At 37.3% G+C, this 27,442-nt stretch overlaps 1 long non-coding RNA gene across 1 annotated transcript in view; it reads left to right on the top strand.

Annotated features, from left to right (window-relative positions):
* Positions 1–27,442, top strand: part of LOC125961006 (uncharacterized) — an 807,507-nt gene that overhangs the window by 393,639 nt on the left and 386,426 nt on the right. The window contains exon 2 of the long non-coding RNA XR_007471298.1: positions 17,340–17,483. This is a non-coding gene — a long non-coding RNA (uncharacterized LOC125961006). The remainder of the gene's footprint in view (positions 1–17,339; positions 17,484–27,442) is intronic.

Raw genomic sequence — 27,442 nt, 5'->3', positions numbered from 1 at the left:
AATTGCTATTTTTCATACTATACAAATAGTTCACTTACATTAAAACTAGACTTTATCATTAAATATCAGTGAATAGAGGAGAAAAATGGGAAAGATATACTGAAATGAAAGGAGACTTGATTACTAAGAGAAAGCTTTTTATGGAAGGAGTAAGAAGAAAACTGGGTGTCAATACAAGTCTCTTGTGCTTGAGGAAATATTTAAAAATAGCTATCATTCCAGGGCATTGATGGTTGGACAGGAGAAGGAACATGCTGGAAAAAATGATGACCATCCAGGATAACGCAAAGTGGGAAGCAGGATCTCAAATGGATAAGTGAAGAAAGCTGAGGTGGGAATGTGAGTTGAGCAAGAACAAAGAGAAGAGCTCTGTAAATATTTGATAAATCAATCTGCAGCATTCAAAATGCCCTTTTATGGGGGGACATGAGTATAGTTCATAGAAATGACAGCCTGGTTTAAATTTTCAGAGTTAGAGCCACCCATCGTGGAGTGATAGTGATCTAAAAGGGCAGGAAGGTGTTCTGAATCACAGGAACACCAGAGGCAAAGAAGCTTATAATGGTTATAAGTGTCATAAGTAAGTATGGAGGGAAGGTTTCTCAGAGAGGGTCATTAATGAGACCCCAGGGTTAATCAACAAACTGGGAGAGGAGGCAGCGCCCTGCAACACAACCCAGTAAGAGAGATTGTAAAGCAATCTCTTCGGGGAAAACTGAGAGGCTGCTTCCCACCTTCTCATATCAGACAGTCTCTCTCTTATCCAGATGTCCAGAACCTGACTTATAAGGTCTGTGGGCCAGGCAAGCTGAGACCCCAGAGCTGCTTCAGGAAGCCCAGAACAATCAGAGGGACCTAAGACCAGTGTGATATGGAATGTCTATCAAGCTGTCAGGATGTCTGGGATTTTTCATTTTCCTAACTTAGAGGAGACAGAGCAGATGCATTTCTGATAGCTCCCAAACAATTTAAAAATAAGCATGACATTAAATTTGGTCCAAGGAGTAGACAACCCAGCAATTATAGAACCATCATGATTTCAGATTTTAATTCCCTATATTTTGTTTTATTTTTAAGCAACTATTCTTTTACTTTCTTTTATTCATCTCATTTTTTCTATTATTCTGAGATCATTTTTCCTTTAATCTCCCCCCTGCCCTTTTCCTTTATCTTACAAAACAGATTTGAGAGCCAAAGTCTTCTTATGTGTTCCAAAGACTCCTTGCTATCCATCAACTTCAAATGTCAAAACCTTCTAGACCAATACCTGGCCATGGGTACAGGACTCATTCACTTATACTTCCTCCTCATCCAAATACACACTAAGAGCTTCATCTCTCTAAGACTTATGCTCTGAAATATGAAGCTCTTCTACCCTCACATCACAAACACAAACCCCACACAGAACATCATCTTGATCTTGAACTCAAGTTTTTTAGGGCTTCTGATGGGTTGATGAAACTGCAGGTGCCCTCAGCCTAGACCATTCCCAGGAGGGCAAGCAGAAGGCTTATGACTCACTTTAATAGGGAGAATGTGTTTTCTAGTGATTCCTCACTTCCTCCAGAAATTAGGTTAACACATTTTTTCTGAGGTTAATAATTTATTAAGCAGCCTTTTAAGCAGTAGATATCCCCCTCTCATCCCAGCCTCTGGGCAGTAATGGCAATGTTCAGGTCTCAGAGAAATAGAAGCCTATAACTTACAGAGGTGACACCTTTTTAAAAAAGCAGTTATACTTGCTAAAGCCACAATGGTATGCCTTGGGATGAGCCAACAACCTCAGTTTCATTCAGAAGTTGTGACTCTTTCTGCTCTACTGGAGCAGAGTATCTTGGATGAACAGGCTGGGATCCAGCGACAGAGCAAGAACTTTTCAGAGTAATAGGGCCAATGACTAATTTTTTTTTTAAAACATGTCTAGTCCAAAACCCATGCTTGTCTTATTTTGCAATAACAGAGCTGAATTTTGCAGACTGTTTTTTTAAATGAGGAGTACCTGTGTTACCATTCAACCAGCTTCCCCACATGTTTAACATCTTATATAACCAAAGATAATCACAAAAGCCAAGAGATTAACATTCATACAATCCTATTAAGTGATCTGCATGCTTTATTTACATTTTGCACAGAGGTCAAGTCTCTAAAAGTAAAGTGGGGAGACCCTGAAAATCACTTTTTCTCCACCACAATTTCCCCCGGGCATTCAACTCCTGTGTGAAAAGTAGTCAAGAAAGATTACACACATGATTAAGAGTAACACCTCCAGCTGCTATGATTGTATTTATTTCTCACCACAGCAATCAACACATAATTACTACTGTGTTCAGAGACTAACATCTGTCACAGCATGGCACTGAGCATTCAATTTGATCATTAACAGTCCTTAAACCATTTATCATAGTAGCCTTAATATACTTGGCTCCTTTGAGTCAAGGTACCCAGAGGCAATATGTCACTCCCTGGAATTCTATTTCTATTTTTTGTGGCAATATAGATTTATTACTAAGCTTAAAATGAAATATTACCTAAGATTGTTTATTAAAGATTACTAAATTAGGAAAGCGAAGTTGTCTTGACTCTAGAAGATTGTTCTGTAGGATACCGAAATTCTATTTACTGAGGAGATACTTTTAGCCATTTAACATTTACTGCATAACAGATGGCGTTCAAATTTTTTCGATAGGAGTTTACTGTTTTGTAAAATTACATGCAGGTAAGGCCAACTGGCGTTTTTTTTATTTTTAAACATGAAATTGGCAAATATTTTCTCAAACATGTGAACATTTACATTTTGACTCACTTACTTGGCAAGTAAAATAGTCTCACATTCCAATATATGGTCTGACCACTCTGACATTCTGCAGATAAAGCATGTCTCAGTGTCTACAAGCTAACCCAAAACGACAGTTTTGTTTTCATCTTTGCTTTGCTTTATCATAGAGACACGAATTAACCTCCACCTAGAACTCAATGTAATTGGCACATGTATTCTAGATGTACAATTCAATACTCAAGGAGTGTTGGGGACAGAGGTAAGGGAGCATTTTCTCATTTTAAGGGCAATATATAGAATTCATATAAGTAAAATTAATACATTTACTGAACATTTTAAACTTGTTTCTTAAATTCCTCATTTGCTTATCTGTGAGCTCAGACACAGGTTGATCAATAATTTGGTAGACATAAGTACTACATAATGTCATATTTGTAGACTCCTTGGAAATCAGCTATTTGAAAAACCTCCTAATTATATTTATTGCAAAATTCTTCCCAAGTGGCCTAAGGTCATACAGCTAGTTCAAGGCACAGTAGAAAGTAGGATTAGATTCTGTAGTCTACTATTTCTTTTCACTATTAATTATTGATAAAGGAGTTAAGGCATAGGGTAGATGACCAATCATTTATTTATATTAAAATATTAAGTATCTGCTACATGTCAGGGATTTGGGATTCAGGAATTTATAAGACAGGCACACTCCTTGATCTCACATTTATACTATGCATAAGACATTAAAAACTCTCCTGTGATTGGAATCTATATTATTGTCTTTAGCGAGGATTCAATGGAATCAAGTGGAATATTAGTAGGATCACTTTAGCTGCAGTGTGGCAAATGTACTAGAAGAGCAAAAGCAGAGTCAGGGAGACAAACAAGAGATCCTAGTGCAGTAAACATGAATAGTTTACATTACAGATGGTGAGTTTCACAAGAAAACAGATTCTGATAAAGAGATTGATATGCAGGTGGTTTATTGGAGAACTTGGGTGAGTGAAGCAGGCTTGGGCAGAGGAAGAGATTAAACTATGATGCTGTTAAACCAGAGGTCTCAACTAGTCCTAAAGAAAATCCTGAGGCAATTTCAAATTGAGGCAAGAGTGTTGTTTCTTTTTAAGGCACATTGACCAGTCATAGGCTATGGACTGTACCTGGGGAGGAGCTTAACACTGGATGAGATTATACCTTTCACATGGGGGCAATTGCAACAGAGAGACTCATGGGAGCTAGCATCAGGCAACACTTCTGGAACCTAAAGGAATTGTGACCAAATTCTGAAGAAGAGACTTGAATGGTGTCTCAAGATATCTGTGACAGTGGAGATGGAGAGAGCTAAAGGAGATAATTACAAGGTTAAACCTGGTATTTTCTTAGATATGTAAAGTCAGTGGGAAGCAGGAGTCAAGGATGACTTATTTTCTGACATATGAAACGTTGTGATGGCACTAATATTCACTGTGGGGGAATATAATAACAGTTTAATTTGTGGTGTCACACCCATAAGAGGAGATATTTAAGTATCTAGATCAGAAGATAAGTCTGGATGGAGACACAGAATGTAGAATAATCAGAATAAAAATAGTTGCAGAAGCCATGAAAGTATACGTGATTCAAGGGAGTGTACACAGTGAGAAAAGAAAAAGATTGGTTCTAATAAAAACCTAAGAACAATTATAAGTTCCTTGAAATAACAATGAGGAGTTGGCTTAGAGTTGGGAGAAAAACTAAGAGGATATCCCAATAAAGAAAAAGTGCTCAGCAATGTTAAATGCTACTCAGAGTTTGAGGATGATAAGGATTAAGAAAAATCAATTGGAATTTCATCTTACAGCAATACTCGCAGCCATGGCAATGGGGAGAATAACTGATGGAAAACGATTAATGGGGCAAGTATGTCACTCTTCACGATATTTTCTTTATGAAGAGAAATAAGAAAAAAGGCAGAGGCTTGAGAAAAATATGAGATCCAGAGATTTTTTTAAGAAGTGAAAATATAGGAAAAAATGTGATTCAACCAACGAAGAAGAGTTTCTAAATAGGAGGCTGGGATGAGATGAAACGAACAGTAGAATAGTTAGATTTAGGAGGCACATTTTTCATTTTAACAGAAGAGAAAATTGAGACAATACATGCCAATGGAGCTCAATTTATAGCAGAAATTCAGTGGAAGTAATGAACTATAGAATTTAAGTAAAAAACACTCAAAAGTCTCCTTCTAGTGCAGTCTTACCACCCTTCTACTATCCCAGCAGTTGGTGTCATTCCCTCTCTCAAACATGCTGAATTTTAACCTGCTATCCTTGGAAAACCAACCAAACCCATGATCACCAACCACAACATAATGAACCAATAATAGGCAGTGTACATGTGTTCATCTGCATCACTCCTCAGTCCCTTTCCTGTGTTCTCTGGCGTGCAGTTTAATATGCCCAACCATAACCCTGTACATCAGTATTATCTGAATTAAATCCCCATGCCATCCATTAGGTTGGCATAAAAAGTCAGAGAAATTATTATTAATCCAAGTCCCATACATCAAACCTGTCATCACTTTCTTCTACATGTTTTTCCGTGCCTTAGAGATCTAAATGAAGGTATTCAGTTTACTAATTATATGATCTTGTATAAGGCACTCGAACTTTGTGTTTCAGCCTCCTCATCTCTAAAGTTAAGACAACACTTTTTTATATAGGGCTATTTCCATAATCAGATTAAATTGGGCATGGAAAAATACCAGTAGTGTGCTTTTGATTACAATAAACTCAATCCAAACTATCTTAATCAAAAGGAAAGCAAAGTACTATTACAGTACTATCTCAGGTAATTCAGCCATGGGAAGACAAAGACTTTAGGGAGAAATAGAACCAGAAGTTGAACACACACCAGCAGTGTTTTCATACCACTAGTCTATGGGCTCCACTTTATATTTCTTTATTCTACTTCTCTCTTACACACAATTTCCACATGGTAGGAAGGAACAGGAAAGAGTTCCATAGTTTTGTCTTTTTTCCTTCAGCAGTTAGAGAAAAACAGCTCTACTTTTTTTCAGTGCCAAATACATTATTGAGAAGAAGGGGTAACATATTTTGGATCAGGGGCCCCTCTGTAATCAGGGTTCATATAATTCCAAATGGCTACTTCTTTATTGATAACCATATAGATAAGAATGGGATAAGGGTGACATGGGAAATGAGAGTTATTTTCCACAAAACTATCATCTAATGTCAGATATCTAGTACATAAACTCTAAAGTGTGTATCAATTGCTAGCGTCACTGAGTCACCCTGACTTACTAATTTGCAGGTGAGATCAAGGATTTTCTGGAACTTCCCTGGTGGTTCAGTGGTTAAGACTCTGCACTTCCACTGCAGGGGGTATGGGTTGGATCCCTGGTTGGGGAACTAAGATCCTGCATGCCGCAAGGCACGGAATAAAAGAATTTAAGTGCTTCTCTAATACAAAATAAATAAAAAGTATTATGTAAAAGATACAAAAAATAATTTTTGCCAGGGCATAATTTGCAAAGCATTTCTACATCCATGGTTTCAACTCAACCTATTGTTCCTTGAACATTCTAAACTCTTTCTCATCTCCTGATCTCTAAATGTGCATACATATCTTGTTAAGTTACCTGTTTAGGCCTTAGCATCTCTCTCACCCTCACTTTATTCAAGTTCCTGTTCTAAAATCACCTCTTCAAATAGCATCGTTTTATTAAAGGACATCCTTTACATTGCTTATCTTACGTATTTTTCTTTAACTTTAATGGTCTTCTTTATGGATTACTCCCAGTGGAATTTGAGTGTAGTACTTCTTTTTAGTTCCCAATCTTTTTGTCACGTAGGAAGGTGTCTGTCACGTAAAGCAGTTAAAATTTTTCATTGAATAAATGTACAATGAATAAGTAAGTAAATCAGATTCAAAGAAAGATGAGAAAAACGTCAGTAGGGACCTTCATTTTACAATAAAGAATCCAAGGCTCAAAGAGTTTTCTGCACAAAGGAAACATGACATAGGTTATAATGTGAGGACTAAAATAAAATAATGACATGCTGTTTTTATATTTACACATCATTATGTAAGTTGCATTACTGATGTATCACAAGAACTTTGGAAGGAAGCAGTAAGACAGCGGTTAGAACAGGATCTTTAGAGTTGGAGAAACCTGAGCTTAAATCCCATCTCCACTAGTCTTGGGACCACACAAGTTACCTAATTTCTGAGCCACACTGTCCCCTCCTATAAAATGAGAATTTAAAAATTCACCTTATAAAGTTTTTATGAGAGATAAATGCATTAATGAATGTCAAGTAATTAGCTTTGAGTGGGAACCATGGCAAAAATTGGAAAAGGTTAGCTACTATTGTTATCCTATTGTACACATGAGGGAAGCCACGTCTGTGAAGTATATCACATTCTGATTTAACAGTTACTCAATAATAAGATTTTCTTTCTCTTCAACGTTTGAGAAGTTTCCTGGGTTGGAGAAGATTTTACTTTTAATTAGATCTCAACACTCACCACTTGAGAAACACCAATAAAGAACTTCAATTTAATGAAAGAGGTCCTTAAAGACAAGAGGAAATTACAACAGAAGTAGGTGAAGGGGATTAGTACAAACCTAAGGTGAATTCCATATCAAGATAGACTTGATGAAAAACTTGTAAAAAGCAGGAAATAATATAGTTGCCATTAAAAAGTTGAAAGTATAGAAGTAAAAAATGTAACATGATCAAATATAGGTAAGTAGATAGAGATAAAATTAGAGGATATTTAAAAAATATTCCCAGGTAAAAAGATTTGGTTGCAGTGAGTAAAAGAGTTCAAGAAATAGAAATATATATTTCTCTAAAATTAATTTTTAAAACCTGAATATTGAAGGAACATATAGTGTAAAAAACTGACATACAGCACTTAATCCTAACTCATACCAGTTAAGGTACTTTACTGTAAGAATAAGAAAATTTTCTGTCATACAGGAAGAAAAAGCAGATTTTCTACAGATTTCCTTTAAATTAGACAAGCTCAGACTTCCCCACATCAAAAGTCAATGTCAAAAAATAAAGGATGAATGTCTAAAATGTTCTGAAAGCAAGTGTGGACAACAGCATCAGGGCTACACAATAGGCTCAAATATGAATGGCCTCCGTGAATAAAATGCCCATAAGCCCATTTTGGGGGAAAAAAAAAACCTTCAAAAATCTGTCTAAAGTTTGGCAATACAAACAAAGAACTCATGATAGGAGAAACTAATTTTAAAAAGGGAACTGGGGCTTCCCTGGTGGCGCAGTGGTTGAGAGTCCGCCTGCTGATACAGGGGACACGGGTTCGTGCCCCGGTCCGGGAGGATCCCATGTGCCGCAGAGAGGCTGGGCGCGTGAGCCATGGCTGCTGAGCCTGCGCGTCCGGAGCCTGTGCTCCGCAACGGGAGAGACCACAGCAGTGAGAGGCCCACGTACCGCAAAAAATAAAAAAAAATTAAAAAAAGGGAACTGATGGTGAGAAGTGAACCCATTCAAATTTAGATTCTGTATTAAACTGAATTGATGATCACAGAACAGAACATTATAAACAGTAAAAATATTAACATAACTATCAAAAATCAGTTAGAGGTAAGGGATTATAGGAGCTAATGTGAAAGAGCTATTTTCATCTTTCATAGTAAGAACTTAAAATTATCTAAAAGTAAAACACTAAAACCAAAACAAGAAACAAGACTCTATAACCTTGTTTAGTATCTTTTTCTTAATCTCAAAAGAATAAATTAAGAAATGGTACATCTTGTGATGAGGAAACATTTTAAATTCAGCAATTGTTCCAGTTTCTTCTTTTAATAATTTAAGTGAACTTGGCATTTAATGCATCTTTTATAAATTGTGCTCTCAATTTTTTATGAACGTGTTATCTATCTGTGTATTTACATATTAGAGCTGTCTGGAATCATGCTCACCTATTTTAATTTTCATTTAATTTTCAAGTTCACTTTGATATTTTTCATGATTTAAAAAAATCTTTATAATGAGCACATAACTTTTAACCAAAAAACTAAAGCAGAAACAAACAGACAAGCTATTACACTGGTTAATTCTCAAAGGTGAGATATGATTATTGCCTTTGTATTATTTTTATGTATCACACATGACCTAATATTCCTTTTAACTATGTCTTTTTCCACTAACAATTCTGCAACATTCTCAGAGTACCTCTGAGAATGGTTATCATTTTGATGTTCATCCTTTCAGACCCATTTCTATACATATAGATGCATGCCTGTGTATACATTATTACTTAAGAGTTTACTAAATGGTTTCAGACTGCTGATACTATTCTGTATTTTTCCTTTTTCACTTAACAGTAATTCTCAGAAATCTTTTCATATCATTATACAGTTCTACCTCATGCTTTTGAACATCTGTGTAGTATTCTACAATGTTGACATAACATTTATATAGCTACTCTTTTATTTTTGGTAATTTCCATTGTTCCCTATTCTTTCCTGTTACAAGAAATGCTACTATGAGCATATTTTAAATATTTTCCTAGACAAAGATTCAGACTTTAAGACAAGCTGTCAGTTCCAAGTCGCTCTACTCACTTGAAATATGGTAGAGAAACAAAGCCTCAATCAGTGAGAATTAATTCCACTGATTTTTTTTTTTACAAGTTCCAATTGCAACACGCACCAAAGTATGTAGGCATAAAAGTGATTTTTATTATATATCTCAAAATGATTTTAAATAGAGACACTTCCGGAGAGACTCACAGCAAAGAAGGGGTAGAAAAATAGAGGAGGATTTTAGTTGCACATAGGATAAGGCAATGGAAGAGTTGAAGTACCAAGTCTGATCTACTCATTTTTAAACAAAGAATGTGTTTGAGAGTGTTGTTTTTCTGGTTTTCTAAACTGTAAAACTGTTTTTAATTGAGTTCTACTAGTTCCTCTCCAACCAAGAAGTCACATTTGGACATGACTGATAAATTCCCAGGATGCTCCTGGAGAGCCTCTCAGAAAGGATACTTGCTCCAGGCAGAGTGGAACCACCACCTTGAAATGGTCTCCAAAGGAGACCACAAGCTGCTGCCCACTCCCCAGTCAGGAGGACAATCTCATACTCTTTGTCAACAGTAACTTCCTGTTCCTATGCTACAGAAGGGCTCACTCTGGCTAGAGCAGCTCATCTCACCTTCCCTTCTTGGTTCCCTTGTGGGCTCTCTATGGGGTTTACAGTTGGGCCCTGTGGAAGCATTTCGATAGAATACGACATATTATAAACAGGTCTTTTCTGTTTCTTTTATGTCCAATGTCACTGGAACACTTAGTATTTCTTTATTTTGGTCAGGAAAGTAGGAAAAGTACTAAGTGGTTCAGGGAGACACACTGAAAGCCTCTTGCTGTTAAACTATTAACAGAGCATTCAATTCACTTATAGGGATTTAAAAAAAAAAAATGAAAGACCAGGATCCACGACACCAAGTTTTCTTCTTTTCTACCATCTGATCTCAGCAGAGGCTAGCATTTCTTTACCTCTAGCACCAGCCATTCTCTCCTTATGCTAAAAAATCTTGATAACAGATGCATTCTACTTGTTCTCTGCTTATCCTTTCTCCCTTACCTGTTTCCATGCTACGGCCTCTACTCTGTGTTGCTCCTCTTCCCACAGAAAAATTAGTTCACACACACACAAAACCTTCTAGAAACCATTCATACAGAAGTCACAGTATTGATAAGGATATCCAGACAAGTACAGATGGTCTCAGAGAGAGAGAGAATTTACTTCTTAATCATGATCCCCTCCTAGGAGCTCAAGGGAAGTGTAGGCCTGAGACCACCAGTACTCTTCCCTGGATGCTACCTTCAAGAAATCCGCTCCTGGCAAAGGCTGCTTGAGTTTGGGGTCAGGGATACTCGTAGTCCCCACCCTTCACTCTTCAGACATTATTCCCGAAGTTCTCACCACCCAAGCCTTCTCAGGACAGATGAAAGGCACACAACACCCTTCCTGTGCAGACATCTATTCACCCTTAAAGAAAGATATATCTAACTGGCATTATCTCTGCCTACACAATGAACCTCAGCCAAAATATTCATTATTGAACTATAATCTCCAAATGCCCTAGACAACATTGCACTGAGTATTATTTAAAATGATGCTTCAAGGAGAAAATTTTTTTGCGGTACACGGACCTCTCACTGCTGTGGCCTCTCCCGTTGCAGAGCACAGGCTCCAGATGCGCAGGCTCAGCAGCCATGGCTCACGGGCCCAGCCACTCCACGGCATGTGGGATCTTCCCGGACCGGGGCACGAACCCATGTCCCCTGCATCAGCAGGCGGACTCTCAACCACTGCGCCACCAGGGAAGCCCAGGGGGAATATATTTTAATAATTTATGCCTTTGTGGCTTTTAAAATTTTCTCTATTACATTTTGGCAGGGTACACTGCCAAATGTATAAATTAAATAAAATGAGATATCACACACTGAGTATTAATTTACCACAATATTAAGAGATCCTGCAGCTTTGCCTTCTGAGCTGAACAATGGTAAACTGTGAAGAAGTGGAACTTTAAAGACTGCTTGCAAATTTCCTCTACGCAGAATGTGAACTATATACATGTTCCTTATCTTATACATTTTACTTGAATTCTATTAATGAGAGCAATTCTTGGCCTGAATGAGGCAGAAACTGGACTTGGAGACATTATACAGTAGATCAGATGAATCTCTTCAAGGGCTCAGAGGCAGAAGGTGTGTGAGTTAAGATATGAATTCCTTCAGCAGCCAGAGAACCCAGGAAGATAGTTAAGGCTGAAGATGCCACTCTTACTCCAAAGAAACAAAAATACTGAAAGTAAATGAACTGGGAAATTGCCACAATTTAAATTTTATACCAACTAAAGAGGGAAGACCCCAGGAGACCCAAAGCAGTGCACACAGAGCTAAGTGGCACAGGGTAAGGAAGTGTTTGGGGGCGTTGTATTACTCTGGTGGAGCCTGGGAGAGCAAGACCTAAGGAGTATATAATGTATCTTGGGCATCAATTTGTCTAGAAACAAATTTTGAACTCAACCATGAGGTCTCTGCACTTTGAATGTCATCTTGAAGTGAGTACCCTCATACAATCTCTCCAAGGTATCTGGATTGGTGACTTCACTGCAGAAAAAACAATAACTAATCTAACAGTGATGATAATGTTCATGGCATATATGGTTGGTAAAAAAAATGAGACATTGTAGGGAAAAAAAGCTGAGTGGGAAGAAAGAAATAGGCCCCTACCCTCGCACAACTAGTCATGCGTGCCACTACTCTGATCACTCACAATACTGAAACATTGAAAATCTCCCCCTTGAGAGTAGGCAACAGAAAAGAATCTATTACACTTGAATTTAAAAACAGGAGAAGACCTCAGACCTCCCAAAAGGCAAGAAACTCCCCACGTACCTGGGTAAGGCAAAAGAAAAAACAGACAAAAGCAGAGGGACTGGACCTGCACCAGTGGGAGGGAGCTGTGAAGGAGGAAAGGTTTCCACACACTAGGAAGCCCCTTCGCGGGCAGAGACTGTGGGTGGCGGAGGGGTAGCTTCAGAGCCACAGAGGAGAGCGCGGCAACAGGGGTGCGGAGGGCAAAGCGGAGAGATTCCCACACAGAGGATCAGGGCCGACCGGCACTTACCAGCCTGAGAGGCTTGTCTGCTCACCCGCCGGGATGGGCGGGGGTTGGGAGCTGAGGCTCGGGCTTCGGTCAGATTGCAGGGAGAGGACTGGGGTTGGCGGCGTGAACACAGCCTGAAAGGGGCTAGTGCGCCATAGCTAGCCGGGAGGGAGTCCGGGGAAAAGTCTGGAGCTACCAAAGAGGCAAGAGACTTTTTCTTGCCTGTTTGTTTCCTGGTGCGCGAGGAGAGGGGATTCACAGCACCACTTAAAGGAGTTCTGGAGAAGGGCACGAGCCGTGGCTATCAGCGCGGACCCCAGAGACAAGCATGGGACGCTAAGGCTGCTGCTGCCGCCACCAACAAGCCTGTGTGCGAGCTCAGGTCACTCTCTACACCTCCCCTCCCGGGAGCCTGTGCAGCCCGCCACTGCCAGGGTCCCACGATCTAGGGACAACTTCCCTGGGAGAATGCACAGCACGCCTCAGGCTGGTGCAACGTCACGCCGGCCTCTGCCACTGCAGGCTTGCCCCGCATCCATACCCCTCCCTCCCCCCAGCCTGAGTGAGCCAGAGCCACCGAATCAGCTGCTCCTTTAACCCTGTCCTGTGTGAGCGAAGAACAGATGCCCTCAGGAGACCTACACGCACAGGCAGCGTCAAATCCAAAGTTGAATCCCGGGAGCTGTGCGAACAAAGAAGAGAAAGGGAAATCTCTCCCAGCAGCCTCAGGAGCAGCGGATTAAATCTCCAGTCAACTTGATGTACCCTGCATCTGTGGAATACCTGAATAGACAACGAATCATCCCGAATTGAGAAGGTGGACTTTGGGAGCAAAGATATATACATTTTTTTTCCCTTTCGTTCTTTTTGTGAGTGTGTATGTTTCTGTGTGTGATTTTGTCTGTATAGCTTTGCTTTTACCATTTGTCCTAGAGTTCTGTCTGTCCGTTTTTTTGTTGTTTTTTTCTTTTCATTTAAAAATTTTTTTCTTAATAATTATTTTTTATTTTAATAACTATTTTATTTTACTTTCTTTTATTATATTTTATCTTCCTTCTTTCTATTTGTTCTCCCTTTTATTCTCAGCCACGTGGATGAAAGGCTGTTCCTGCTCCAACCAGGCATCAGGGCTGTGCCACTGAGCTGGGAGAGCCACGTTCAGGACACTGGTCCACAAGAGACCTCCCAGCTCCATGTAATATCAAAGGGCAAAAATCTCCCAAAGATCTCCATCTCAATGCCAAGACCCAGCTTCACTCACTGACAGCAAACTACAGTGCTGGACACCCTATGCCAAACAACTAGGAAGACAGGAATACAACCCCACCCATTAGCAGACAGGCTGCCTAAAATAATAATAAGGCCACAGACACCCCATGACACACCACCAGACGTGGACCTGCCCACCAAAACGACAAGATCCAGCCTTATCCAGCAGAACACAGAACTAGTCCCCTCCACCAGGAAGGCTACAGAACCCACTGAACCAACCTTAGTCACTGGGGACAGACACCAAAAACAACGGGAACTACAAACATGCAGCCTGAAAAAAGGAGACCCCAAACACAGTAAGTTAAGCAAAATGAGAAGATAGAAAAACACACAGCAGATGAAGGAGCAAGATAAAAACCCACCAGACCTAACAAATGAAGAGGAAATAGGCAGTCTACCTGAAAAAGAATAATGATAGTAAAGATGATCCAGAATCTTGGAAAAAGAATAGAGAAAATACAAGAAACGTTTAACAAGGACCAAGAAGAACTAAAGAGCAAACAAACAGTGATGAACAACACAATAAATGAAATTAAAAATTCTCTAGAAGGGATCAATAGCAGAATAACTGAGACAGAAGAATGGATAAGTGACCTGGAAGATAAAGTAGTGGAAATAACTACTGCAGAGTAGAATAAAGAGAAAAGAATTAAAAGAATTGAGGACTGTCTCAGAGACCTTTGGGACAACATTAAACGTGCCAACATTCGAATTACAGGAGTCCCAGAAGAAGAAGAGTAAAAGAAAGAGATTGAGAATATTTTTGAAGAGATTATAGTTGAAAACTTCCATAATATGGGAAAGGAAATATCAATCAAGTCCAGGAAGCAGAGAGAGTACCATACAGGATAAATCCAAGGAGAAACACGCCAAGACACATATCAATCTATCAAAAATTAAATATAAAAATATTAAAAGCAGTAAGGGAAAAACAACAAATAACACACAAGGGAATCCCCATAAGGTTAACAGCTGATCTTTCAGCATAAACTCTGCAAGCCAGAAGGGAGTGGCAGAACATATTTAAAGTGATGAAGGAGAAAAACCTACAACCAAGAGTACTCTAGCCAGCAAGGATCTCATTCAGATTTGATGGAGAAATTAAAACCTTTACAGATAAGCAAAAGCTAAGAGAATTCAGCACCACCAAACCAGCTTTACAGCAAATGCTAAAGGAACTTCTCTAGGCAGGAAACAGAAGAGAAGGAAAAGACTTACAATAACAAACCCAAAACAATTAAGAAAATGGTAATAGGAACATATGTATCAATAACTGCCTTAAATGTAAATGGATTCAATGCTCCAACCAAAAGACATAGACTGGCTGAATGGATACAAAAACAAGACCCATACATATGCTGTCTACAAGAGACCCACTTCAGACCTAGGGACACATACAGACTGAAAGTGAGGGGATGGAAAAAGATATTCCATGCAAATGGAAATCAAAAGAAAGCTAGAGTAGCAATTTTTGTATCAGAGAAAATAGACTTTAAAATAAAGACTGTTACAAGAGACACGGAAGGACACTGCATAATGATGAAGGGAACAATCTAAGAAGAAGATATAACAAATTATAAATATATATGCACCCAACATAGGAACACCTCTAATACATAAGGCAAATACTAACAGCCATAAAAGGGGAAATTAACAGTAACACAATCATAGTAGGGCACTATAACACCCCACTTTCACCAATGGACAGATGATCCAAAATGAAAATAAATAGGGAAACACAAGGTTTAAATGATACATTAAACAAGATGGACTTAATTGATATTTATAGGACATTCCATCCAAAAACAACAGAACACACATTCTTCTCAAGTGCTCATGGAACATTCTCCAGGATAGATAATATCTTGGGTCACAAATCAACCCTTGGTAAATTTAAGAAAACTGAAATCATATTAAATATCTTTTCAGACCACAACTCTAGGAGACTAGAAATCAATTACAGGAAAAAATCTGTAAAAAATACAAATACATGGAGGCTAAACAATACACTACTTAATAACTAAGAGATCATCCAAATGATTATCAATATATGCAAATCAATCCATGTGATACACCATATTAACAAATTGAAGGAGAAAAACCATATGATCATCTCAATAGATGCAGAGAAAGATTTCAACACCCAATAATGATAAAAACCCTCCAGAAAGTAGGCATAGAGGGAACTGTCCTCAACATAATAAAGGCCATATATGACAAACCCACAGCCAACATTGTCCTCAATGGTGAAAAACTGAAACCATTTCCACTAAGATAAGGAACAAGACAAGGTTGCCCACTCTCACCACTATTATTCAACATAGTTTTGGAAGTTTTAGCCACAGCAATCAGAGAAGAAAAAGAAATAGAAGCAATCCAAATCACAAAACAAGAAGTAAAACTGTCACTGTTTGCAGATGACATGACACTATACATAGAGAATCCTAAGGATGCTACCAGAAAACTACTAGAGCTAATCAATGAATTTGGAAAAGTAGAAGGATACAAAATTAATGCACAGAAATCTCTAGCATTCCTATACACTAATGATGAAAAATCTGAAAGTGAAATTAAGAAAACACTCCCATTTACCATTGCAACAAAAAGAATAAAATATCTAGGAATAAACCTACATAAGGAGGCAAAAGACCTGTATGCCAAAAATTATAAGACACTGATTAAAGAAATTAAAGATGATACAAATAGATGGAGATATATACCATGTTCTTGGATTGGAAGAAGCAACATTGTGAAAATGACTCTACTACCCAAAGCAATCTACAGATTCAATGCAATCCCTATCAAACTACCACTAGCATTTTTCACAGAACTAGATCAAAAAATTTCACAGTTTGTATGGAAACACTAAAGACCCCAAATAGCCAAAGCAATCTTGAGAAAGAAAAACGGAGCTGGAGGAATCTGGCTCCCTGACTTCAGACTATACTACAAAGCTACAGTAATCAAGATAGTATGGTACTGGCACAAAAACAAATATATATCAGTGGAACAGGATACAAAGCCCAGAGATAAACGCACGCACATATGGTCACCTTATCTTTGATAAAGGAGGTAAGAATATACAGTAAAGACAGCCTCTTCAATAAGTAGTGCTGGGAAAACTGGACAGGTACAGGTAAAAGTATGAGATTAGAACACTCCCTAACACCACACACAAAAATAAACTCAAAATGGATTAAAGACATAAATGTAAGGCCAGACACTATCAAACTCTTAGAGGAAAACATAGGCAGAACACTCTATGACATAAATCACAGCAAGATCCTTTTTGACCCACCTCCTAGAGAAATGGAAATAAAAACAAAAATAAACAAATGGGACCTAATGAAACTTCAAAGCTTTTGCATAGCAAAGGAAACTATAAATAAGATGAAAAGACAACCGTCAGAATGGGAGAATATATTTGCAAATGAAGCAACTGACAAAGGATTAATCTCCAAAATTTACAAGCAGCTCATGCAGCTCAATATCAAAGAAACAGACAACCCAATCCAAAAATGGGCAGAAGCCCTAAATAGACATTTCTCCAAAGAAGGTACACAGATGGCCAACAAACACATGAAGGAATGCTCAACATCATTAATCATTAGAGAAATGCAAATCAAAACTACAATGAGATATCATCTCACACCAGTCAGAATGGCCATCATCAAAAAATCAACAAAAATTAAATGCTGGAGAGGATGTGGAGAAAAGGGAACCCTCTTGCACTGTTGATGGGAATGTAAATTGATACAGCCACTATGGAGAACAGTATGGAGGTTCCTTAAAAAACTAAACATACAACTACCATATAACCCAGCAATCCCACTACTGGGCATAGCCCCTGAGAAAACCATAATTCAAAAAGACTCATGTACCAAAATATTCATTGCAGCTCTATTTACAATAGCCAGGACATGGAAGCAACCAAAGTGTCCATCAACAGACGAATGGATAAAGAAGATGTGGCACATATATACAATGGAATATTACTCAGCCATAGAAAGAAACGCAGTTATTTGTCGTGAGGTGGATGGACCTAGAGTCTGTCATACAGGGTGAAGTACATCAGAAAGAGAAAAACAAATACCATATGCCAACACATATATATGGAATCTAAGAAGAAAAAAAAGTGGTCATGAAGGATGTAGGGGCAAGACGGGAATAAAGACACAGACCTACTAGAGAATGGACTTGAGGATATGGGGAGGGGGAAGGGTAAGCTGTGACAAAGTGAAGAGTGACATGGACATATATACACTACCAAACATAAAATAGATAGCTAGTGGGAAGCAGCAGCATAGCACAGGGAGATCAGCTCAGTACTTTGTGACCACCTAGAGGGGTGGGATAGGGAGGGTGGGAGGGTGGGAGACGTACAAGGGAAGAGATATGGGAACATATGTATGTGTAACTGATTCACTTTGTGGTAAAGCAGAAACTAACACACCATTGTAAAGCAATTATACTCCAATAAAGACGTTAAAAAAAAAGAAAAAAAAACAGAACAAAGACTATCACTCATAATCCAGTTATACAAGAGTTAAGTAGCAGCCTACTGCAGTCACCCACCCACAGTGTGGACAGATTGGAATTCAGGATGAAAAGTAAAAACAGGATGAAGCATCCTGTGCTTTGGATAAACAGACCTCTAGATAACTTAAAATGTATCTCTCAGGAAGCATTTCCTTGTGAACCCCAATTCTCGCATCTTCCCATATGCAGAAAAGGACTAAAATCATTAGCGTGAGGTATCTGTTCTTTGTGATTTGCAGTAATATTTTACCAAGATGTGTGCTTGAGTACACGTATTTCTTAGTCAAAAATTCGTATGTATACTGGCTCCTCTCCTACCTCTTCAGAGAAGTTTACTCAGAGCTACTGAAAGACTGTCTCACAGGCTATAATCTTCAGTGAGACACTGAATAAAACTTAAGCCCACTACTCTCACGTCGTGTGTTTTTAAGTCAAAAATCACAATCTTAATATTATGCTAGGAGTACTAGCAAATGAAATAAAACAATGAAAAAAGATCCTGTGAAGCTGAAAAGAATAAAATTATACTTTATAGAAGACAAGTCTGCTTATCTAGGAAGTGCAAACTAATATTCAAGGTAAAACATTAATATTAATTGGTCTATGTAGCAAAGTCACAGAATACATGGTTGAATATTCCACCATTTTATTCTACCCACACAACTAGAAGAATTTGTAAATGATACCATTTACAATAGTGTTAAGTTGTGAAGAAAACATTCAGAATCAAATATCTAGATTTAACATACACATAAATTACAAAATTTATGTGAAACTTCTCTGCTAAAAACTAAAAATATTAATGACAAAACTCCAGAAGAATGAAGTCAAAGAAGAGATACCAAAGATTCATGATTTGCAAGACTCAATTATGTACCAATAAACATTGTCCCCAAATCAATCTGTAGATTCAAGGCACCCCAATTAAAGTCGCAGCAGTTTGTGTGTGTTAGTGATTGTGGAAATTGATGAGTTAATTATAAAATTCAAATGGAAATTCAAGGACCCAAGATCACCAGAGGCCATGTTGAAGAAAACTAGCAGATGTACGGTACCATATAGCATTATTTACTTCAAAGTTGTGGTAGCATGTCATGATCTTGGTATAAAGGTTAGATATACAACCAAGGATACAGAACCTAGAAAGTCCTCTCACCTATAAATTCACCTGGTGTCACTATAGTAAGGTGAGGGGAAAATGGTCATCTCAACTAGATAAATTAAAAGATATATATATAGAGAGAGATATTAATTTCACTTAAAAGTAAGTTCCAAGTTGATGTCAGATCTAAATATGAAAAGTTAAAAAAAAGAAAACAATCTTTTTGAGCAACAAAAAAATAGAAGACATCATTTTGACTGCAGAGTGAGTAAAGATCCTTAACAGGGTACAAAAACTGTAACAAGAAAGCAAACATACCAAACATACTAAAACAAAAACTTATGTTTCTCACAGGAAATTAATAAGTGAGTAAAAGGCAAACTACTGGCAGAATATACTGACAATAATATATATGACAAAAGCACTGTAATTTATCATATATGAAGAATATCTACCAATCAATAAGAAAAAGTCACACAACCCAACACAGAAATGGACAAAAGGCTTCTCACTTTACAAAAAGTATACCAAAACAGCCAATAAATTTATAAAGAGATACTCAACTTTAGACATCATGGAAGTGTAAATTAAAATATGAATGGTTTAAATGAAGATAAACACCAACCATTGGCTGTGAAATATCATTGACGCTATGAATAAATCAGAGCCCTAACATACACTGCTGGTGAGTTAAGCTGGCACATCCATTACACTATTCAGGATAATCTAATAGAGCACATGCTATGGCCCAGCAAGCCCAGGCTTATACACACCAGAAATGTTAAGCAAAATGCAAATATAGGAATATAGCAATATTTTTTATAGAAAGAAAACAACTATTCACATCAACATTAAAATTGAAAAATAGGAGGATATTCTCACAATAGCATTATTTCATAGCAACAGAATTACTAGATGATTATGATAAATAACTTTTAAGAAAGAAAGAAGGCAAAGTAGATACTGCATTTTCCATTTTTATAAAGTAAAAAACCAGACAATTATCTTTATTGTTAAAAAGTAGGATCCTTGTGGGCTTCCCTGGTGGCGCAGTGGTTGAGAGTCCGCCTGGCGATGCAGGGGACACGGGTTCGTGCCCCGGTCGGGGAGGATCCCACATGCCGCGGAGCGGCTAGGCCCGTGAGCCATGGCCGCTGAGCCTGCGCGTCCGGAGCCTGTGCTCCACAACGGGAGAGGCCACAACAGTGAGAGGCCCGTGTACCAGGAAAAAAAAAAAAAAAAAAAGTAGGACCCTTGTAAACCACAGGGGCTTGTGGAGACTGAAGAGAAAAAGAAAAAGCAAGCTTCTGGGCAACTGGTCATATTTTAGGGGCTGGTTATATAGAGGGTGTGTGTCTGTAAATATCCATTAAGCTGTAAACTTATGATGTACGTGCCTTTCTCTGTTTATAGTATTTGTCAATAAATAGGAAAAGAAAAAGAATTTGACACAGTGGAACATGTCATGGACTCTGAAAACAATGCCTGGGTTTAACCTAACTGCCTAAGTGCTTACTATTTACTAGCTATTCTTCCTTGGGCAAGTTTCTTAGTACCTCAGTTTTATCGCTTGTGAAGTAGGAATCAGAAGAAATTATGCACATGAATCTTCCCTTAACAAATTCCTGTTAAGGAATTTGATTATTATAGCAACAGAAATGGAACAAACAAGAAAAGTTATACATATGCCTTTATAAAAGTTCTCACTTATACAAAAAGAGAAAACACAAAGAACTTAGGTTCAATAGGTGAAAATGCAGACCGTGACAAAGAACAGTATTGGAAAGACTACTAAAATATTACCATCCCAAAGGAATTTCAAGAGTTAGAAGTATACATGGCTGAAAAATAAATCCAAAAAGGGAAAAGAGAAACAGGGTAAAAGGAAAAATAAGAAATAAAAGCATATAAGTGAAGTAACAAAAGACTGGGAAACAATTAGCATTGGAGACATTAAGGAACAGCATTTAAACTGCAGAAAATTAATAAAAACTAGATACATTTTTAGCTTCTTCAGTACAGGAAAAAAATGATAAAAATGAAGGCAAAGATGGAAAATCTATTGAACAGAGATAATACACTGATAAACGTTGTCCTTGAACAGACAAGTTACACAGAAGCAACTACCAAAAGAGTAAACTACAATAATGTAAAACATTTTCTTAAATAAAGCAAAATTCATGGCATCATTACAACAAATTTAACAAATTTTAAAATCTAAAGCGTTATGAATATTTAGGAAAATAAATTAGACTTATCACAGTGCCAAGCATATTAGAAGGGATTTAATGTTTCTATTGAATTAACAAGTTATTAACTTAAAATGATACAAGATGAGTAAAAATCTTTCCCAAAATGCTTAAAATTGGCTGAGGCAGGTACACAGGTAGTGTTCAAAGTGTTTGTGTTCAAATTGTTTTTGTGTTCAAAGTACTGTGTGTAGTAGAATTAGCAAAGTTCTAAAGTCAGAATTAGATGTGATCTTTTTCTTTCAATTTTTATTGTGGTAAAATACACAAAATTTACAATCTTAACCATTTTTAAGTATTCAGTTCAGTGGTATTAAGTACATTCATATTGCTGTGCAACTACTACCACCTTCCATCTTCAAAACTCTTTTCACCTTGCAAAACTGAAACTCTATAGCCAATAGACAGTAACTACTCATTCCACTTTTCACCCAGCCCCTGGCAAACACCGTTCAACTTTCCGTCACCATGGTTTTGACTACTCTAAATACCTCCTACAAATGAAGTCATACAATATTTGTCTTTTTGTGACTGGCTTATCTCACTTAAATTTCCCCAAGTTTCCTTTGTAGTGTAGCATGTCAGAGTTTCCTTCCTAAGACTGCATAGTATGCCATTGTACATATATACCACATTTTGATTATTCATTCATGTATTTGACACTTCAGCTGTTTCACATTTTAGCTATCGCAAATGATGCTGCTATGAACAAATCTCTCTTCAAAACTCTGCTTTCAGTTCTTTTGGGTATCTACTCAGAAGTGGAAGTGCTGGATAATATGGTCTATTTTTTAAATTTTGGAACCACCATACTCTTTTGCATAGGAACTGTATCATTTTACATTCCCACCAACAGTACACAAGGGTTCCAGTTTCTCCATATCCTTGCCAATGTTATTTATTTTTATTTTTTTTTTTGGATTGGAGGCATCTTAATGGGAATGGACTGGTTTATCATTGTAGTTTTTGATTTTCCCTTCCCTAGTGATTAGTGATGAACATCTTTTCATGTGCTTAGTGGCAACTTGCACATCTTCTTTGGAGAGAGGTCCTTTTGAGTCCTTTACCCATTTTCAATCAGGTTGTTTTTTGTTGTTGAGCTTTAGGAATTCTCTAAATATTCTGGATATTAAACCCTTATCAGACATGATATTTGAAAATATCTTCTACTTGGTGGTTTTTTGGGGGTTTTTTACTCTCTAGATTGTGTCTTTCAATACTTTAATTTTATGAAGTCCAATTTCTCTATTTTCTTTTGTTGCCTTTACCTTTGGTATCATATCCAAGAAATCTTGCCAAATCCAATGTTGTGAAGCTTTTGTCTTATATTTTTGTCAAAGGTTTGTGTAGTTTTAGGTCTCAACCTATTTGTGGTTTTGGGGTCTAAAGTGACTTAATATGAAAGCATATAGTTGCATCATTTTTTTAAATCCCTTGTTCCAATCTTTGATTGGAATGTTTAATCTATCTACATTTAAGTAATTGATAAAGGACTTGCTTTTGTAACTTTGCTGTGTGTTTTCTATATTCCTTATAGCTTTGTCTTATGTCCTATTTTTTGTAGGGAAATATTCTAATTCCCTTCTCATTTCCTTTTTTTATATACTCTACAATTGTTTTCTTTGAGCTTACCATTGGGATCACATTCAATATCCTAAAAGTGTAACATTTTAAGTTGAATTAGTATCATCTTAACTTCAGTAACATACAAAGTGCTCCTCCTTTACAACTCTATTCCTACCTCTTCCAGATGTCAAGATATTACACCTTTATATAGTGAGTCTCCAAAAAAGTGAGTTTCGAATGCATTAGTCTTTTAAAGTAGGTAGAAAACAAATGTGGGCTTACAAACCAAAATTACAATAGTACTAGCTTTTATAATTGCCTGTATATATAACCACAATCTTTATTTCTTCATATGTTTTCAAGTAACTGGTATCCTTTCATTTCAACCTGCAGGGCTCTCTAGCATTTCTTGAAGGGCAGACCTAGCAGTAACAAACTCCCTCAGCTTTTGTTCACCTGGGAGTATCATAATTTTTCCCTCACTTTTAAAGGACAGTTTTGTCACATGTAAGATTGATTCATAGGGTTTTTTTTTTTAAAGTAATTTAAATATATTAGCCCACTGCCTTCTGAGCTTTAAAGTTTCTGATGAGAAATCTGATACTGGGGATCCCTGTTATGTGACAGTCACTTCTTTGCTGCTTGCAAGATTGTTTCTGGCTTTCAGTAGTTTGATTTTAATGTATATTAGTGTGGCTGTCTTTGCAGTCACCCTGCTTGGAGTTAGTTGAACTTTTTAGATGTTCACCTTTCATCAAATTCAGGAAGCTCTCAGCCATTATTTCGTCAAATATTTCCTCTGCCCTTTACTCTTTTCTCCTAGGATGCCCACAATGTGGGTGTTGGCCAACTCTATGGTGTCCCACAGGTCCCAAGGCTCTGCTCACTTTGTCAACCTCTCTATTTGCTCCTCAGACTTGGTAATTTAAATCTTCCTATTGTTAAAGTTTTTCTGCTTGCTCAAATCTGCTTTTGGATCGCTCTAGTGAATTCCTCATTTCAGTTATTGTACATTTCAGCTCCATAATTTCTTTTAGGTTTTATATTTGAAATTTCTATTTTGTTGATATTTATATTTCATTCCTGATCTTAACTTTTTACATGTCTTTCTTCAGCTTTTTGAATATTTGACAGTTTTTTAAAGTCTTTGTCTAGTAGGTCTGCCATCAAACCTTTCTGTGGGACAGCTGGTCTAATTTTTTTTCCCCTTGAATTGCCAATACCATACCATTTCTTTGTATCCCTTGTGATTTTTTGTTGAAATGTTGGACATTTTAATGTTTGGAGGTACAACAATAGCTGCTGCCTTTGTGTCTCCATGATCACAACATAGATCTTTATACTTATAGGACAGGATTTTTTGCCCACCTTGGCTCCTACAAGATATGTTAAAGCTGCTCTAGAAATACATGCTTGGCTGCCTGCCATGAGCTGTATTGCCTCGGTGATGGATAGCTGCTGCCTATCAAAGAGCTGAATTTGACTGAAATTAACTGCAATTTGCCATTCAAGACTTCCCCTGGAAGTAGAAGGGCTTTAATAAGACTAGAATTCCAAAATAGTTACATGGGACAGATTCTGACAGTATAATTGTTGAGATGGGGAGACGCATTCCTGCTCTGCCATCTTCCCACAATCCCTTCTCTGGATTGGATTCTGGACTATGACTCTTATTAAATGATTTACTTTTTCAAATTTCCAAAGCCCTGCCTCTCATAGCTTCCCTCCTTACATATGAAGAAAGATAACAACGATTGTAATAGGAAACCCTTAAACAAGAGCTTACCATGTGTTTAAGGCAAAGTGCTATGCACTTTAATACTAGAAAATTCTACAGGTCAATGACACTGGAAGACACTTTACACATGAGAAAAGAGAATCAGAGAAAGCAAAAGAATTTCTCAAGGACACTGAACTAGTATATTAAGCAGTGAACTACTCCAGGGAACATGGGCACCTATTTTGCCTTGCAGGTAAATGAGGTGCAGGTAAATGAGGTACATGTAAGTTTCCTGGCACAGTCCTAAGCATAGTATTGATTCTCAGTAAATGGGAGCTTGCAAAGTAATGATAGTGGTTATGGCAGTACATGTACCTAATGGAAGTATGTCCAGGTGTTGCAATGGCCCAGCTACATGAGGGAAAGCATCTTACCCATCTGGACAAATGAGATGATGAATAAGGCAGTCAAAGCTTATTAGATACATTAAAAACTTTAAGAGCCTTTGAAGTATATATTTCCCCTTAAAGTAACAAAATAACAGTTTTCACTTTGCTTTGCCTACCCCATCCCAAGAACAATGAAGCTACCAAGTGGGGAAAGCATGATACACTCCCAGTTCTTGACATAGGCGTAGCTCAGAAAGATGAGTCCAGAAAACTTCCAGGTAGAAGCCTATGTTGGGACACAGCATGGCTGGTCTCCTAGTTTGCAGTGCATATGACCCCATCACCTTATGGAATAGGAAAATGCACCATTTTTCCATATAGGAAAACAAATTCACCTTATTCTTTTGCTTTTTTATCTAAAGCAGACTACTTTGATATAAATAGCAGGGTAGGTCAGGAATAATTATTTTTCTAGTTCTTTCTCTTTGCTGTCTTCTGTAAAGTTTGGAAAATTTAACATTTGCTCTGAGGAAGACACAGTGTATTCTATTAGGCAAATTTCAAGTGTTTTAAGTGTTTTCCTTATGATTTTTCTTTTTGCTACTTTATACATATGTGTATAAATTTGCATATGTTTTAGGAAGTTTTCTTGAATATAAATACCTCATGCTTAAATTTTAGCAAAAATTATTTAGGATAAAATTGAGTTTTGTATAAAATTTGGAGGAATAATCTCAAAGCAATAAGAATCTCAGAGACCCAACTGACACTTTTAGGTGATCAATTAGAGAAGCTTTTAGGAGAAACATTAAGACCTTTCTCTCATACTCAGGGCCAGAGAAAACTGGGCCTGAAATGTTCTTCCTTCTAATGGAGGACTTGGGAGGGGGAATTTTTCACAACTGTAGGAGAGGGCCAATTCTGTTTTCCTGTAACTGGTTACAAATGAAGAGGCAGTTAATCTGGAAACAATTATATATCTATTCAAATAGGTTTTTCCAACTAACAATTTTAGATGGCTTAAAATTATACTGACAAAACTGCAGCAGCTATTAAACTAATGACAATCCCATGAATAATTTCCTCTAAATAGCACACAGATGTTAGTGGATAAATCATATATTATTGCAGAAAACTATTTCCCCTCAATGAATTCTACCTGCTGAAATCTTAGTGCTTCAAAGAACAGGTAAAAACTTTCAATTAAAATAAGGCTGAAGCTGGCTCTGAACCAAAATCTAAACTCTGAAGCTGAGAGAGCTGTAAATATACTTAGACCTTTCTATTTTCTATGACCTCCTGTGTTTCAAATGTATTTCTGCACGTAGTAACTTTGTAAAGGAATCCACTGACGTAAGTGGCTTTAAAGAGTTCTCCAGATTCCATCCCTTAATATGATTTGGCTTTTACTCATGAGTTACCAACATGCAAATATCTTAACTTCACCCTCCATCCCTTGCAGTGGTTTCTGAGGTTCAGTATGTATTAGATATATAGGTATTGGATAAAAAAAAATTCAAGACAAACTGTCAGTTCTTGGGAAGCTATAACAGAAAGCATACACTGTAGCTCCAGATAAATTCAGAAACAAGACTAAAGCTAATAAAGCTTATTTTTAATTGCAGGTTTTTAAAAATTTTTTATGACAGTATTTTCACCTAAAATGGGACAAAATTTAATAGGGGAATTCTATTCTCTTTTATTTGCCTACCTGTCCTCTTTGTTTTGTTTGGTTCCAATCTGAGAAATAAGAAAGCTTCCTAGGATAAAATTGAATGTTACAAAATTTTACAAAATTGCATATTACATAGGGAATCAGGCTCTAATATAGATCTAACATTCTTTCCTTGAGTTGTAAGTTCAAACATACATCTGGCCTTATGCTGATTTTGCTGTGAGTGTTGCCCTTGCAGACACATTATATGTTTATTCTGCTTCAGGGTCAATCCCATCCCCCAGGAGCGTTGAGTACATTAATGTCTGATCACAACAAAATGGCTTTGTTCAATACTGGCCCATAACAGGTAGAAGCAGTTACTGGTGATAGAGTTGTTTTAGACAAGTTGAATTTAGGGGACTTGAAGAAAGTAATACATAGCCTGCAATAGTGGAACCACAGCCAGGGAACAATGTATTTGTATGTGTGTGTTTTGATTTCTAGGATCATCTCCCTATC

The sequence above is a fragment of the Orcinus orca genome, chromosome 14 (assembly GCF_937001465.1).
Source record: "Orcinus orca chromosome 14, mOrcOrc1.1, whole genome shotgun sequence".
Classification (NCBI taxonomy): domain Eukaryota; kingdom Metazoa; phylum Chordata; class Mammalia; order Artiodactyla; family Delphinidae; genus Orcinus; species Orcinus orca.
Note: the sequence above shows the minus strand (reverse complement) of the source record. Positions and strands in the feature narration are given on the sequence as shown.